This window comes from Elgaria multicarinata, chromosome 5 (genome assembly GCF_023053635.1).
Source record: "Elgaria multicarinata webbii isolate HBS135686 ecotype San Diego chromosome 5, rElgMul1.1.pri, whole genome shotgun sequence".
NCBI lineage: Eukaryota > Metazoa > Chordata > Lepidosauria > Squamata > Anguidae > Elgaria > Elgaria multicarinata.
Genome location: NC_086175.1, coordinates 49253603 through 49259602, shown reverse-complemented (window position 1 = coordinate 49259602; position 6000 = coordinate 49253603).

The window sequence follows — 6000 nt, the reverse complement described above, 5'->3', positions numbered from 1 at the left end:
GTCATAATGACAGAAAAACCTCTAGTCACTTTTTGGCTCACTCACCCAGAAACCTGACAGTCTGGGGCATTATATCAAGGAACATGACTGCAGATTAAAATAAATTCTCTACAAAACTGAAATGTACCCTCGCTCAACCCACCCACCCACCTCTAAACCTGACTATTGTGTGGAGTGTGCAGTTTATATTTCCCCCCCCCCAAAAATGCATACATTTGACATCATATATATATATATATATATATATATATATATATATATATATATGTGCATGCTATCTGCCAATCTTTGCATAATTTTGTGGATAGAAGCCTCACCATAACTTGGCAAAGGAATGTTGGAAGCCTATGATGTTCCAGTGCTGTGTGTCCATTAGAGCTACAAAGGCTGGTTGACTGTCAGATTTGGCCTTATATAGACTGATAAGGACCAAGTGATTTTTTATTTTATTTTTGGGGCTTGCTTCCAATATGTTTTAAATGTGGAGGAGGAGAGAGAATGTGGAATATGGATAGAGACACAGTGGGAATCTACACTGATGTTATTCTAATGTTTTGAATGGGTTTTGAATGGCGGTATAAAAATGTAATAAATAAATAAATAAATAAATTACTGTGACACACAGCATCCTGTGACCCTGTATCTCTAACGTTGTAAATGAGTTGTACTTACTGGTTCTATTTCGTTGTCCCCTTTCTTGTTGCTTAGTTGTAGCGCTGCTACTGATCCATGTCCCTGGTTCTACCGGTAATTTTCCTCTTCCTCTTCTCTGAGAGTAGCAATGCTGCTGGGTTTGCTCCGCTCACTTCCTGTTCTCCTTCCTTCGCCCCGTTTGCTATCTTATCTGCTACAGCAGATAAATCACACCAGCGTTATATTGTGCAGTCACTGACAATTGCATGCAAAGGACTCAGAAGTTTTCTACCTTAGAATCTGCTTTTATTGTGAAGTACTCCCATGCATCCTGCCTTAATTGTGCTCCTTTTGCAAAGGATTCACCCTAATTCCGAGCTGCTGCTGTGGACACAGGAGCAGGATTTTAAACAAATGCTTAAATCTGCATAAGCTTTAAAGATAAAGACACCAAAATCAGCACAGTAATAGATATTAGGGAGAGCTTTAAGCATACCAAATTTGAATCAAATTGGGTCATCTGTTGATTTTTTATGATTTTTTAAAACATTTCTCCCCTCTTTGCAAAGGAGCTGAGGAGCTCCGTGCAGGAAAATTAACATGGGTCTCTGCTACCAGTCCAAAACTCTAACCAGCAGGGCTTCAATGGTGTATTTGAAATAATCTCAACAGCTGGGGCTGCCAAAAACAGGCCTCCATTTCTGCGCTGCTAAAACATTTCAATTTGGTCACTCATCCAAACCCTGACCAGACCCAGACCTTCTTAGCTTCAGCAAAATGGCTGGCTCCTATACATTCAGGCTATTCCCTGGACTTGTGTTAAGATGTTTTGGGAGGGAGTTTGTGTGTGCTTATGACTATTGCCCTGTGGGCAGAGCAAACTGAGCAGCTCTGCTTACTCTCAGAGAAGAGGAAGAACGGAAAGGATTCAACAATGTGCCCTGAAGTAACGTTACAGCTAAACATAAGTAACGCTAGTGTGCCCCGTGATACAGAGAACCGATACAGAGAACCACGTTAGAAACGGACACTAGCAATGTTATAAGACTACTGTAGATCCGGCCACTATGATGTTGTCTCAAGGTTAGTCACAATAATAGGGCTCAGCAACTGGTACTGCGTGAGACAAATTGAGCCCTGAAGCTCTAGAATGTATCAGTTGCCAAGTTAAGTTCCCCTTTCATCCACAGCTTGCCAAAAACAGCTGCTTCTATCTCTGTTTAGGAGAAAATGAAGACAGAGCAATAGAGAATGAAGGAGCAGAGAATGAAGGCGCTCTAGATCATGAAGGGGCCTCGGTTGCAGCGCAAACAGGAAAAAAAAGCTAGAATGCACTGAGGTCATGGGGCAAAATATGGGAACTGTTCAGACCAGTGGTATAATGGTAAATTTTGAATTGCAGGAGTTCATCATGACTGTGTTTGGATGATCGCAGCACGGGAAGAAGCCATCATGGCTGCTCCCCCACCCCACAAGTGCCATGCGCATGACCACCACTCACTTTGTTCCCTGCACTACAGTGCAGGTTGGCATATCATCTGAACCTGGCTTGTGGCGTGAGGGGATTGTATCCACCCTACAACCCACAATGTGCAGTAGAAGTTTAGGGTAGGTATGATGGTTTCTTTCCCTGTTGCGATCATGCAAGAGCAGCAATACATACCATAATACCCAAGTTATTGGGATCAGCATGACTGTGTTCCTGTGTACCTGGGAGTAAGCGCCATTGAATTCAGGTGCTTACTTTCTGACTGCATAAGTTAAACTTGTAAAACATACAAGTTTTACACTGTACTCCTTTCATCGCCAGCTGAAGACCTTTTTATTCTCTCAGTATTTTAACACTTCATTTTAACTTAAATTTAAATTTTACTGTTCTAATTCTGTATTTTAATCTTATATCAATTTTTGCAGCGTGGTTTTATCCTGGTTGTGCTTTTTATACTGTATTTTGTATTTGTGTTTTTAGACTATTGGTTGTTTTATTATGGTTTTAATTTCTGTGAACCGCCCAGAGAGCTTCGGCTATTGGGCGGTATAAAAATGTAATAAATAAATAAATATACTGAGCTTTAACAAAAGATCTTCAGCCCAGATTACATGCAACCTTCTAGCTTTTTATTAGAAACGCAAACAAACTTCCCCAGAAGTGTTACCATTTCAATTGCTGGTGGGAAGGAGGGAACCCCATCGAAGAAGAGGAAATGAGAATCCAGCTTCTGCTTCTTTTCTTCATTTTTTGACTTCCTCTATGTCACAAACCATAGTAAAACTTGAAAGCCTCATTATCACCTCATCCACTTGCTAGAGCAAGGGGAATCCATTACCTGCATGTTCCAGTAGATCATCTCATCACTCCTGTTCTGAAAAGAGTCCCAGAGCAGTGCTTCCAGGTATTCTCCCTCTACGACACCACTGGTTCAGCTCCCTATTGGGATAAGGATTGTGGATATTATATTGTGTGCCTCAGGGGTTAGTACTGTGTCTTTATGAAGCCCCAGCAACTATAGTAGAGATTGGACAGAGATTGGTGGGTATGGGCTATGTTCTGTTGCCTGTGTGCATTTCCTGGTGTTTAATTTTGGGTTGTACACATGTGATAGGTAACTATGGGCTAGTATTTGGTTCCATGTCAGTATAGGAGTATGTGAGGGTTAAGATGTGTTGTTGTGTAATCCCTTGTACGCATAGATACAATAGAACATAGCCCATACCTACCAATCTCTGTGCAATTGGGATATTAAATAAATAAATAAATAAATAAATAAATAAATAAATAAATAAATAATATCACTTGTGGTTTCTTTAGAGTTGTATGAATGCATGGGCCTTGGTGTTAGCAAATTAATTGGCAGAATAGGTGTCAGGTGACAGCACCTAAACAGCCTCCCAATTGTGGGACTATCACGTGACACTATTTTAACCTTTCCCCTCTTTATTTCAAGTATATATAAACACTTAAAACCCACAACCTACAAGTGGATAAATCCAAAGGAGTAGCACTAACGGCAAAAGTTCCTCTTTGCGGACAAGTGAAACCAAAGCCCATCCCTATTCTACCAGGTTTAATGTATGCATATGCTGTGCCTACTGCATAGAAATGGTGGCAAATTTCTAAAGTGATTACATGCACTGGAATATTTACCCAATGATGCATGTGGTAAGGAATATTGACAAGTGCCTACGTAAGAAGTAAAAGAAATTGGCAGTATAAAGCAAGCCCTTATTCTTCACTGTCTAGGAGGATTAGAGCTACCCAGCAATCGGCATAAGAGAAGGAAACGTTTTTACCTAGTTTAATGGCCCTATGTAAATGATGTTGTAAGCAGCCAAATAGAACCGGCACCTTTACTGGGAGGGATGAAATGTAAACTCTTAACTTCTAAGAGAGAATAGTTTGCCTATGAATTTAACTTTAAAACTGAACATTAATTATATTCATGTTTGCAATGAAATGAATGCATTCTAGTGGGGAGCCCCCCCCCCAATGTAAGGATTTTTATTTACCCTTTCTCCCTTCTGAACATCATTAGAATCCCAATGGCCAATTAATGGCGTGTCACTGTAAAAAGGTTTTGCCATTCTAAATGGAACAGTTTGAAAACTAGATAATAACCTGTAGACTGTAAACAGAGGGGGTTTGTGTCTCACTGATTTTAATGTGGTCTGAACATGCAGCCAGTAAATAAAAAGATGTTCCTCTAGCTCTCCCATTAAATTTGAATTGTTCTCATTTGTCTACCTTCCAATATCACCATTATTACCTCCATATTTATTATGCTACAAATGAAGAATGGAAATATCTTGAATGACAAACTGTTTCTGCCTAAATCAGAGGTCCATTTTTTAAAAAAGTTGTTAGATGTAAACTTAAAAGGGGGGGATTGTCTTCCTCCAAACACATTTTCCTTATTGCTCATGATTTTTCCCACTAATTGCCTATTCATGCAACCTTTCCGTGACCTATTTTTTTCTGCCTCTTCTTCTTTTTACTAATAAATATGGAGGATTAGTGGTGAGAAGAATTGTGTTTAATGAGTATTGTAGAGAGGCCTCAAAGACCATCCAAAGAAGGAAAATAGTGTCTTTAAAATATTGTTACACTCATCCCACTTTTCGAAGCGGTGAAAAGTTGCAGGGCTACTGCACCTACCCAGGTTGGGTTACCCATGGAAGGCGGTCAGTGGAGACTTATTTGTAAGATTTATATTTATTTACAAATATATAGATTGAGCATAGGTGAAGGCAGTGCTTTAACTCTCCAACAGATCACCAAAGTCCAGTGTTCTCACACCAGAGCTCCAGGAGAGACTCTGCACCCTGCAAAACACGGATTGATTAAAGAGCCTAAACTCAGCTCTCTTTCCCCGATGCCTGTCCTAGTTTCTGTTTCAGACTGTGGTCTATTGTTCTTTTCACACACCTTTCTCTCTCTCTCTCTCTCTCTCTCTCTCTCTGTCTCTGTCTCTCCCCTTGGGTGGGGGGCGGGGCAGAATCTGTTGAGTTATACCATGAGCCAGTCTTCTTAACTCTCATGGATACACGTCACTGGGACATCATGGGCTATTAACACAACTTTTTCAAGTCCAGGTGTTGCTTCAGGGCAATCCACACTGCTAGCTCTATCTGCAGAAATTTGTTATGAACCCATAACAATATTTTGCTGCCTGTGTACTAGTAATGTTGGAGGGAAATGTGTGATCGGTCAATCCAGCTACTCATTTGACACATATTCATACCTTATTTTCTTTCAGATAAAGCACAGCAAAGAAATTTCTTCTATATTAGAAGTTACATTAGATATGTTCTAAAAAATAAACAAATACTAACATCACCATATCATGTTTTCCCCAATTTCTTATTATGGGAAGTAATATTTAATCTGTGATGTGATGTTGTCCTACTGGGCATTTCCCTTTCTGCAGTAGCCAACAAGGTGGATGAGGGAACACACCCAATTATTATTATTATTATTATTTATTTATATAGCACCATCAATGTACATGGTGCCAATATGATGATGTCACATCAGAGGGTAGGTGATCCTAAATGTTACAGGGATTGGGAAGAATCCCCAATCCCCAACGTTTGGATGTTATTTTTGGTTGCACTCCTGTTGAGACTAATGTAGGGTTGGGGTCTCACTGGTAAATAATGATACATACCTTTAGTTAAGCCTATCTGGAAGACACATTACCCATATGTGGGTGTTACTCAGTTGTTGATCAGCTAGGCTGTGGTGCTGCACAGGTAGCCTCATCCCTCACAGTGTGTGGCTCCTCCAGCCCCCTCATGTGTTGAGGGCAAACATCTGTAGCTGGGAATCTTCTGTATCCATGGATGATCCCCACCTGATTAAAGACCCTG